We start from the raw sequence: 6199 nt of genomic DNA, 5'->3' as shown, positions 1-6199 counted from the left end.
CTGAGGTCAGGAGTTCGAGACCAGCCTGGCCAACATGGTGAAACCCCGTTTCTACTAAAAATACAAAACTTAGCCAGGCATGGCGGCGGGCACCTGTAATCCCAGCGACCTGGGAGGCTGAGGCAGGAGAATCACTTGAACCCGGGAGACAGAGGTTGCAGTGAGCCGAGATCACACCCCTGGACTCCAGCCTGGGTGACAGAGTGAGGATCTGTCTCAAAAACAAAACAAAACAAAAAATTAAGTTACCTTATCCCCCCAAATTGAACTAAATAACATTTGCGCTGGTTAAGTTTTACAAATACCTCAAAGCAGCAGAACTCTTCCACCAAATGAATGTCACAGGTAGTAGGTCTCTTTTTCATTACTGATGTTTGCATGCTATACTTATTTTCAGAACCCACATCCCTTTACAATGCCAGCAGAATAAATGGTAGACCTCAAACTTCTCTCAGAAATTCTACTTTTTTTGATATGATGGTAAAATATTTGGCAATTTATAAATGTTTCTATGAAATACAAAATAAAGCAAATTTCTGCCATTAAAAAATATTTTTTCCCTTATAATATTTCCCTACACCTATCCCATCCAATCTCAATAAACTCAGGTCCAAAGACTAGTCACCTGACCATACTTACACCATTCAGTTCAGAGTTCTGCACCATGTGGTGCTTCCAATCACACTAAGTAGTATAATAATCATGGCTTATGAGTCTTTTCAGAGTCAGTGAGAAAATGGAAGGAGGGAATTACACAATACTCACTACCAAACTACACACAAAAGGCCCAATGGTAGGATTTATATATTACAACACCATCTAGTCTATCATGAAACTGAGTCTATTTTGCCAAGTCAGAATCTTAGTGAGCTGATGGAGTCTCGCCCATCCTCTTCTGCACTTCCAGCCATCATCAAGATGGCTGATGGAACAGCTCAGATATCAGCTACTGAAAAAGTCCAGAAATACTCTCTCCTTTACCAGTGAATGACAAGATACGTAAACGCTGGAGGTGTCAGAAGACACGGTTGTTCAAGTCTAAAATCTGCCACTTGCTGTGTTACCTTGAACCAATCATTTAACCTATCTGAATGTCAGTTTTCTCATCTGTAAAACAGGGATAATAATAGTATCTATGTTATCATCAGGACGCTGGAAGGATCAAGTGATACAAAATATGCAACATACTAAGTATCATCCCTAGTATATGGTAAACACTGGAGAAACAAATTACTATTCATAAGTGTTCATTCTTGTAATACATGACTATATTCCACCTGCCAGTAATAAAAGTAGAGAATTTGTATTCTTCTCAAGAAATACTTCACTTACTGTAGTAGAAAAAAAAAAAAAAACTCGAAAAATTACCTTAGTTAATAAAAATCACACTTTCTCTTCTGGAAGGAAAAAAATCACATTCATTACTAAGTAAATCTAATCACACATTAACGTAAAAAATAAAAGCTTTCTCTTTTCACCTTATGAGAATATAAGAAAAAAAAATTGGACTAGAAATTTAAATTTAGGTGCTAGGAAACTAGATACTCACATGCAGAAGAATGAAACTAGACCCCCACCTTTCACCCCATATGAAAATCAACTTAAAATGGATCAAAGACCTAATTGTAAGACCTAAAACCATAAAACTACTAGAAGAAAACACAGGGGACACTGATGGGGGAAATATTTTATGAGTTAAGATCTGAAAAGTATAGACAATAAGATAAAAATAAACAAATGGAATTATATCAAACTAAAAAGCTTCTGCACAGCAAAGGAACAACCAACAGCACAAACAGACAACCTACGGAATGGGAGAAAATATCTGCAAACTATTGAACCAACAAGGGATTAACATCCAGAATATATATAAGAAACAAACATCTCAAAAGAAACAAATGCAAACAATTCAATTTTTAAATGGGCAAATGATCTGAACAGACATTTCTCAAAAGAAGGCATACAAATGGCTAACAAATATATAAAAAAATGCTGAATATCACTAATCATCAGGGAAATACAAATCAGAATTGGGGTAAAGCATCCTCTTACCCCACTTAGGATGGCTATTATCAAATAGACAGAAAATAACAAATGCTGGTGAGGAACAGCAAAAAGGGAACTCTTATACACCAGGAATGTGAACCAGTATAGCCACTATAAAGAACGGTATGAGCCGGGAACAGTGGCTCATGCCTGTCATCCCAGCACTTTGGGAAGCCAGGACAGGTGGATCACTTGAGGTCAGGAGTTCGGGACCAGCCTAGTCAACATGTTTCTAGGCTGTTTCTACTAAAAATACAAAACCCTGTTTCTACTAAAAATACAAAAATTGGCTGGGCTTGGTGGCATGCGCCTGTAGTCTCAGCTACTCGGGGCTGAGGCAGGAGGATCGCCTGAACCCAGGAGGTCAAGGCTTCAGTGAGTTGAGATCGCACCACTGCACTCCAGCCTGGCTGACAGAGGGAGACTATGTCTTTAAAAAAAAAGAAAAAAGAAAGAAAGAAAGTAACAGTATGAAGGTTCCTCAAAGAACTACAAATAGAACTACCCACTACTAGGCATTTTTCCAAAGAAAAGGAAATAATACATCAAAGAGATATCTGTACTCTCATGTTTATCAAAGCACTATTGACGATACCCAAGATATGGAATCAAACTAGGTGTCCCACAACAGATGAATGGATAAAGAAAATGTGGTATATATACACAATGGAATACTATTCAGCCATTAAAAAGAATGAAATTCTCGGGCACTGGGCACGCTGGCTCACACCTGTAATCCTAGCACTTGGGGAGGCCAAGGCAGGCAGATCACCTGAGGTCAGGAGTTTGAGACCAGCCTGGCCAACATGACAAAACCCTTCTCTACTAAAAATATACAAATTAGCTGAGGGTGATGGCACTCTGTAATCCCAGCTACATTGAAGGCTGAGGCAGGAGAATCACTTGAACCTGGGAGGCGGTGGTTGCAGTGAGCTGAGATCGCACTACTGCACTCCAGCAGGGGCGCCAGAGCAAGACTCCATCCCCCGCCAAAAAAAAAAGAAAAAAAAATTCTCTTATTCACAGCAATATGGATAGAACTAGAAGACGTTATCTTAAGTGAAAGAAATGAGGTATGGAAAATTAAACACACATGTTTTCACTCACGTAGTCACTTAAAAAAGTTGATCTCCAAGTAAAAAGCAGGCCGGGCGTAGTGGCTCATGCATGTAATCCCAGCATTTTGGAGGCCAAGGCAGGTGGATCATTTGAGCTTAGGAGTTCAAGACCAGCCTGGCCAACATGGTGAAATAACTGTCTCTATTAAAATACAAAAAGTTGCCAGGTGTGGTGGCAGGCGCCTGTAATCCCAGCTACTGGGGAGGCTAAGGCAGGAGAGTCGCTTGAACCCAGGAGGTGGAGGTTGCAGTGTGCTGAGATCACACCACTGCACTCCAGCCTGGGCAACAGAGTGCAACTGTCTCCAGAAAAAAAAAAGAAGTAAAAAGTAGAACACAGACTACCAGATAAAGACTGGGAAAGGTAGGGGAAAGAAGAGAATAGGAAGAGATTTGTTAAAGGATACAAAATTATGGCTAGATGGGAGGAATAAGCCCTAATGTTCTCTAGCACTGTAGGACGGCTATTTTTTAGTTAACAATAATTATTACATAGTTTTGAATAGCTAGAAGGAGGATATTGAATGTTTCCAATACACAAAAAAAGATGTTTGAGATGACAGATATTCTAATTACCCTGCTGATCACTATACATTATATGAATCAAAACATCACTGTATACCCCACAAACATGTACAATTATTTTGTGTCCATTAAAATTTTTTAAGTTTGAAAATTATAAAACATAAACATTTAAATTTAGCTGCCCTGGATGTTTGGGACAGGAAATATTTCAAAGCAAATCCATGCCATTTTTCATTTTTCACCATCTTTGCTCTACTCACCCACAAGCCAAACACACATGTATCTTTCACAAATTAGTTCAAAGAAACCTATAAGAACTTCAAGAAAAAAGAGGAATCTACATGTCTGTAGGTATGAGAGGATTTTACAAATCATAGAAAGAAATCTGAGGGTAGGGATAGAAGGATATAAAGTTGCAGTGCGCCGAGATTGTGCTACTGCACTCCAGCCTGGGCAACAGAGGGAAACCCTGTTTCAAAAAAAAAAAAAAAAAAAAAATGCAACTCAACTGATGCATTTTGTGATTAATACAACCTTGTCTGACACAAATATTTGAACTATTGCTTTTTTGGTTTGAATTTATCAACTGAGTCTTTGCCTGTACTTTTGTTCCCAACTTTTGAGGCACTGTGTTGTGTTTTATTTTTACTTATTTTTTATTTTGAGGACAGGGTCTTACTTTGTTGCCAGGCTGGACTGCATGATCATAGCTCACTGCAACCTCAAACTTCTGGGCTCAAGAGATCCTCCTGCCTCAGCCTCTCAAGTAGCCAGGACTACAAGTGCGTGCCACCATATCTGTCTAATTTTTTAAATTTTTTGTAGAGTCTGGGTCTTGCTATGCTGCCCAGGCTGGTCTCAAACTCCTGCACTGAAGATATCCTCCCGCTTTGGCCTTCCAAAGTGCTGGGATTACAAGCATGAGCCACTGTGCCTAGCCATATTATGTTTTAGATCACACATCAGCAAACTAAACTATTTCTTACAGGACAAATGTGGCCCACTGTCTGTTTTTGTAAGTGAAGTTTTATTGGAACACAGCCATGCTCATTCATTTACATACTGTCCATGGCTGCTTCTGTGCTATAGTGGTAAAATTTAGTAGTTGCAACAGATATCATACGGCCACAAAGATAAAACTATTTACTAACATGTTATTTGCTGATCCCTTTTAGATGCAACTCTTGTTGGGTTTGACTTTTTGCCCAATCTGAATCATTTTACTTTTGAGTAATTTTTTTTTTCTTTTCTTTTCTTTTTGAGGTCAACAGTGTCTCACTCTTGTCACCCAGGCTGGAGTGTAATGGCACGATCACCACTCACTGCAGCCTCAACCTCCAGGGCTTAAGCAATCCTACCTCAGTCTACTGGGTAGCTGGGACTACAGGCACATACCATTACACATGGCTAATTTTCTGTAGTTTTTGTAGAGGCGAGCTTTCACCATGTTGCCTAGGCTGGGCTTGAACTCCTGGTCTCAAGTGATCCCCCTGCCTGGGCCTCCCAAAGTGCTGGGATTACAGGAGTGAGTCACCCTGCCTGGTCCAAGTCATTTTCTTTTAATAAATGAGTTTATCCAATTTATAATTTTATATTTATGACCTGTTTCATCCTAATCCTATTATATTTTGTATTGCCTTTAGCCTTTATACATTTCACTATATTCAGTACAAAGGTTTTAACTGTGTAGTTCTACTTATATATGGATTTTTTTTCTCCTCTGCTACCCTGACAGTAAGACTAACCCTTCTCTTTTTCCTCTATCCAATGTGAAGACTTTTATGATGATCCACTTCCAATTAATACTAAATATATTTTCCTTATGGTTTTCTTAATAACATTTTCTTTTCTGTAGCTTACTGTTCGTAATATTATAATACCTATACAAAATATGTGTTAATCTGTTTATGTTTTCAGCAAGGCATCTAGTTAACAGCAGGCTATCAGTTAAGTTCTTGGGTAGTCAAAAGTTCTAATATGGTCGGGTGTGGTGGTTCATGCCTGTAATTCTAGCACTTTGGGAGGCCGAGACGAGTGGATCACCTGGGGTCAGGAGTTCGAGACCAGCTGGCCAACATGGTGAAACCCCATTTCTACTAAAAACACAAAAATTACCCAGGCATGGTGGCACACGCCTGTAATCCCAGCTACTCGGAAGGCTGAAGAAGGAGAATTGCTTGAACTCGGGAGGTGGAGGTTGCAGTGAGTCACTGCACTTCAGCCTGCACAATGGGAATGAGACTCCATCTCAAAAAAAAAAAAAAAAGTTATAATGTGGATTTTCAACATGTGGGGTTGGTACCTCTACTCTCAAGTTGTTCAAGGGTCAACTGTAGTCTGTTTTCTTAGAAGAATTACAGTCTAACTCCTTTAGATAACACTTTTTTACTCCACACAAAGAAAATTAGTATACTTGGCCGGGCGCAGTGGCTCAAGCCTGTAATCCCAGCACTTTGGGAGGCCGAGACGGGCGGATCACGAGGTCAGGAGATCGAGACCATCCTGGCTAA

General features: G+C 39.6%; 1 protein-coding gene across 2 annotated transcripts in view; it reads right to left on the bottom strand.

Annotated features, from left to right (window-relative positions):
• The window catches only part of INO80D (INO80 complex subunit D), a 99361-nt gene that overhangs the window by 77514 nt on the left and 15648 nt on the right, over window positions 1–6199 (bottom strand). Inside the window, exon 2 of one of the 2 annotated variants that reach the window (XM_011949886.1) lies at window positions 94–211. The exons of the other annotated variant lie outside the window; for it this stretch is intronic. The gene's annotated coding sequence lies outside the window, so the exon portion shown is untranslated. The remainder of the gene's footprint in view (window positions 1–93; window positions 212–6199) is intronic. 2 annotated transcript variants of the gene reach the window in all.

Source organism: Colobus angolensis, unplaced genomic scaffold (genome assembly GCF_000951035.1).
Source record: "Colobus angolensis palliatus isolate OR3802 unplaced genomic scaffold, Cang.pa_1.0 Scaffold30, whole genome shotgun sequence".
In the NCBI taxonomy this organism is placed as follows: Eukaryota; Metazoa; Chordata; class Mammalia; order Primates; family Cercopithecidae; genus Colobus; species Colobus angolensis.
Note: the sequence above shows the minus strand (reverse complement) of the source record. Positions and strands in the feature narration are given on the sequence as shown.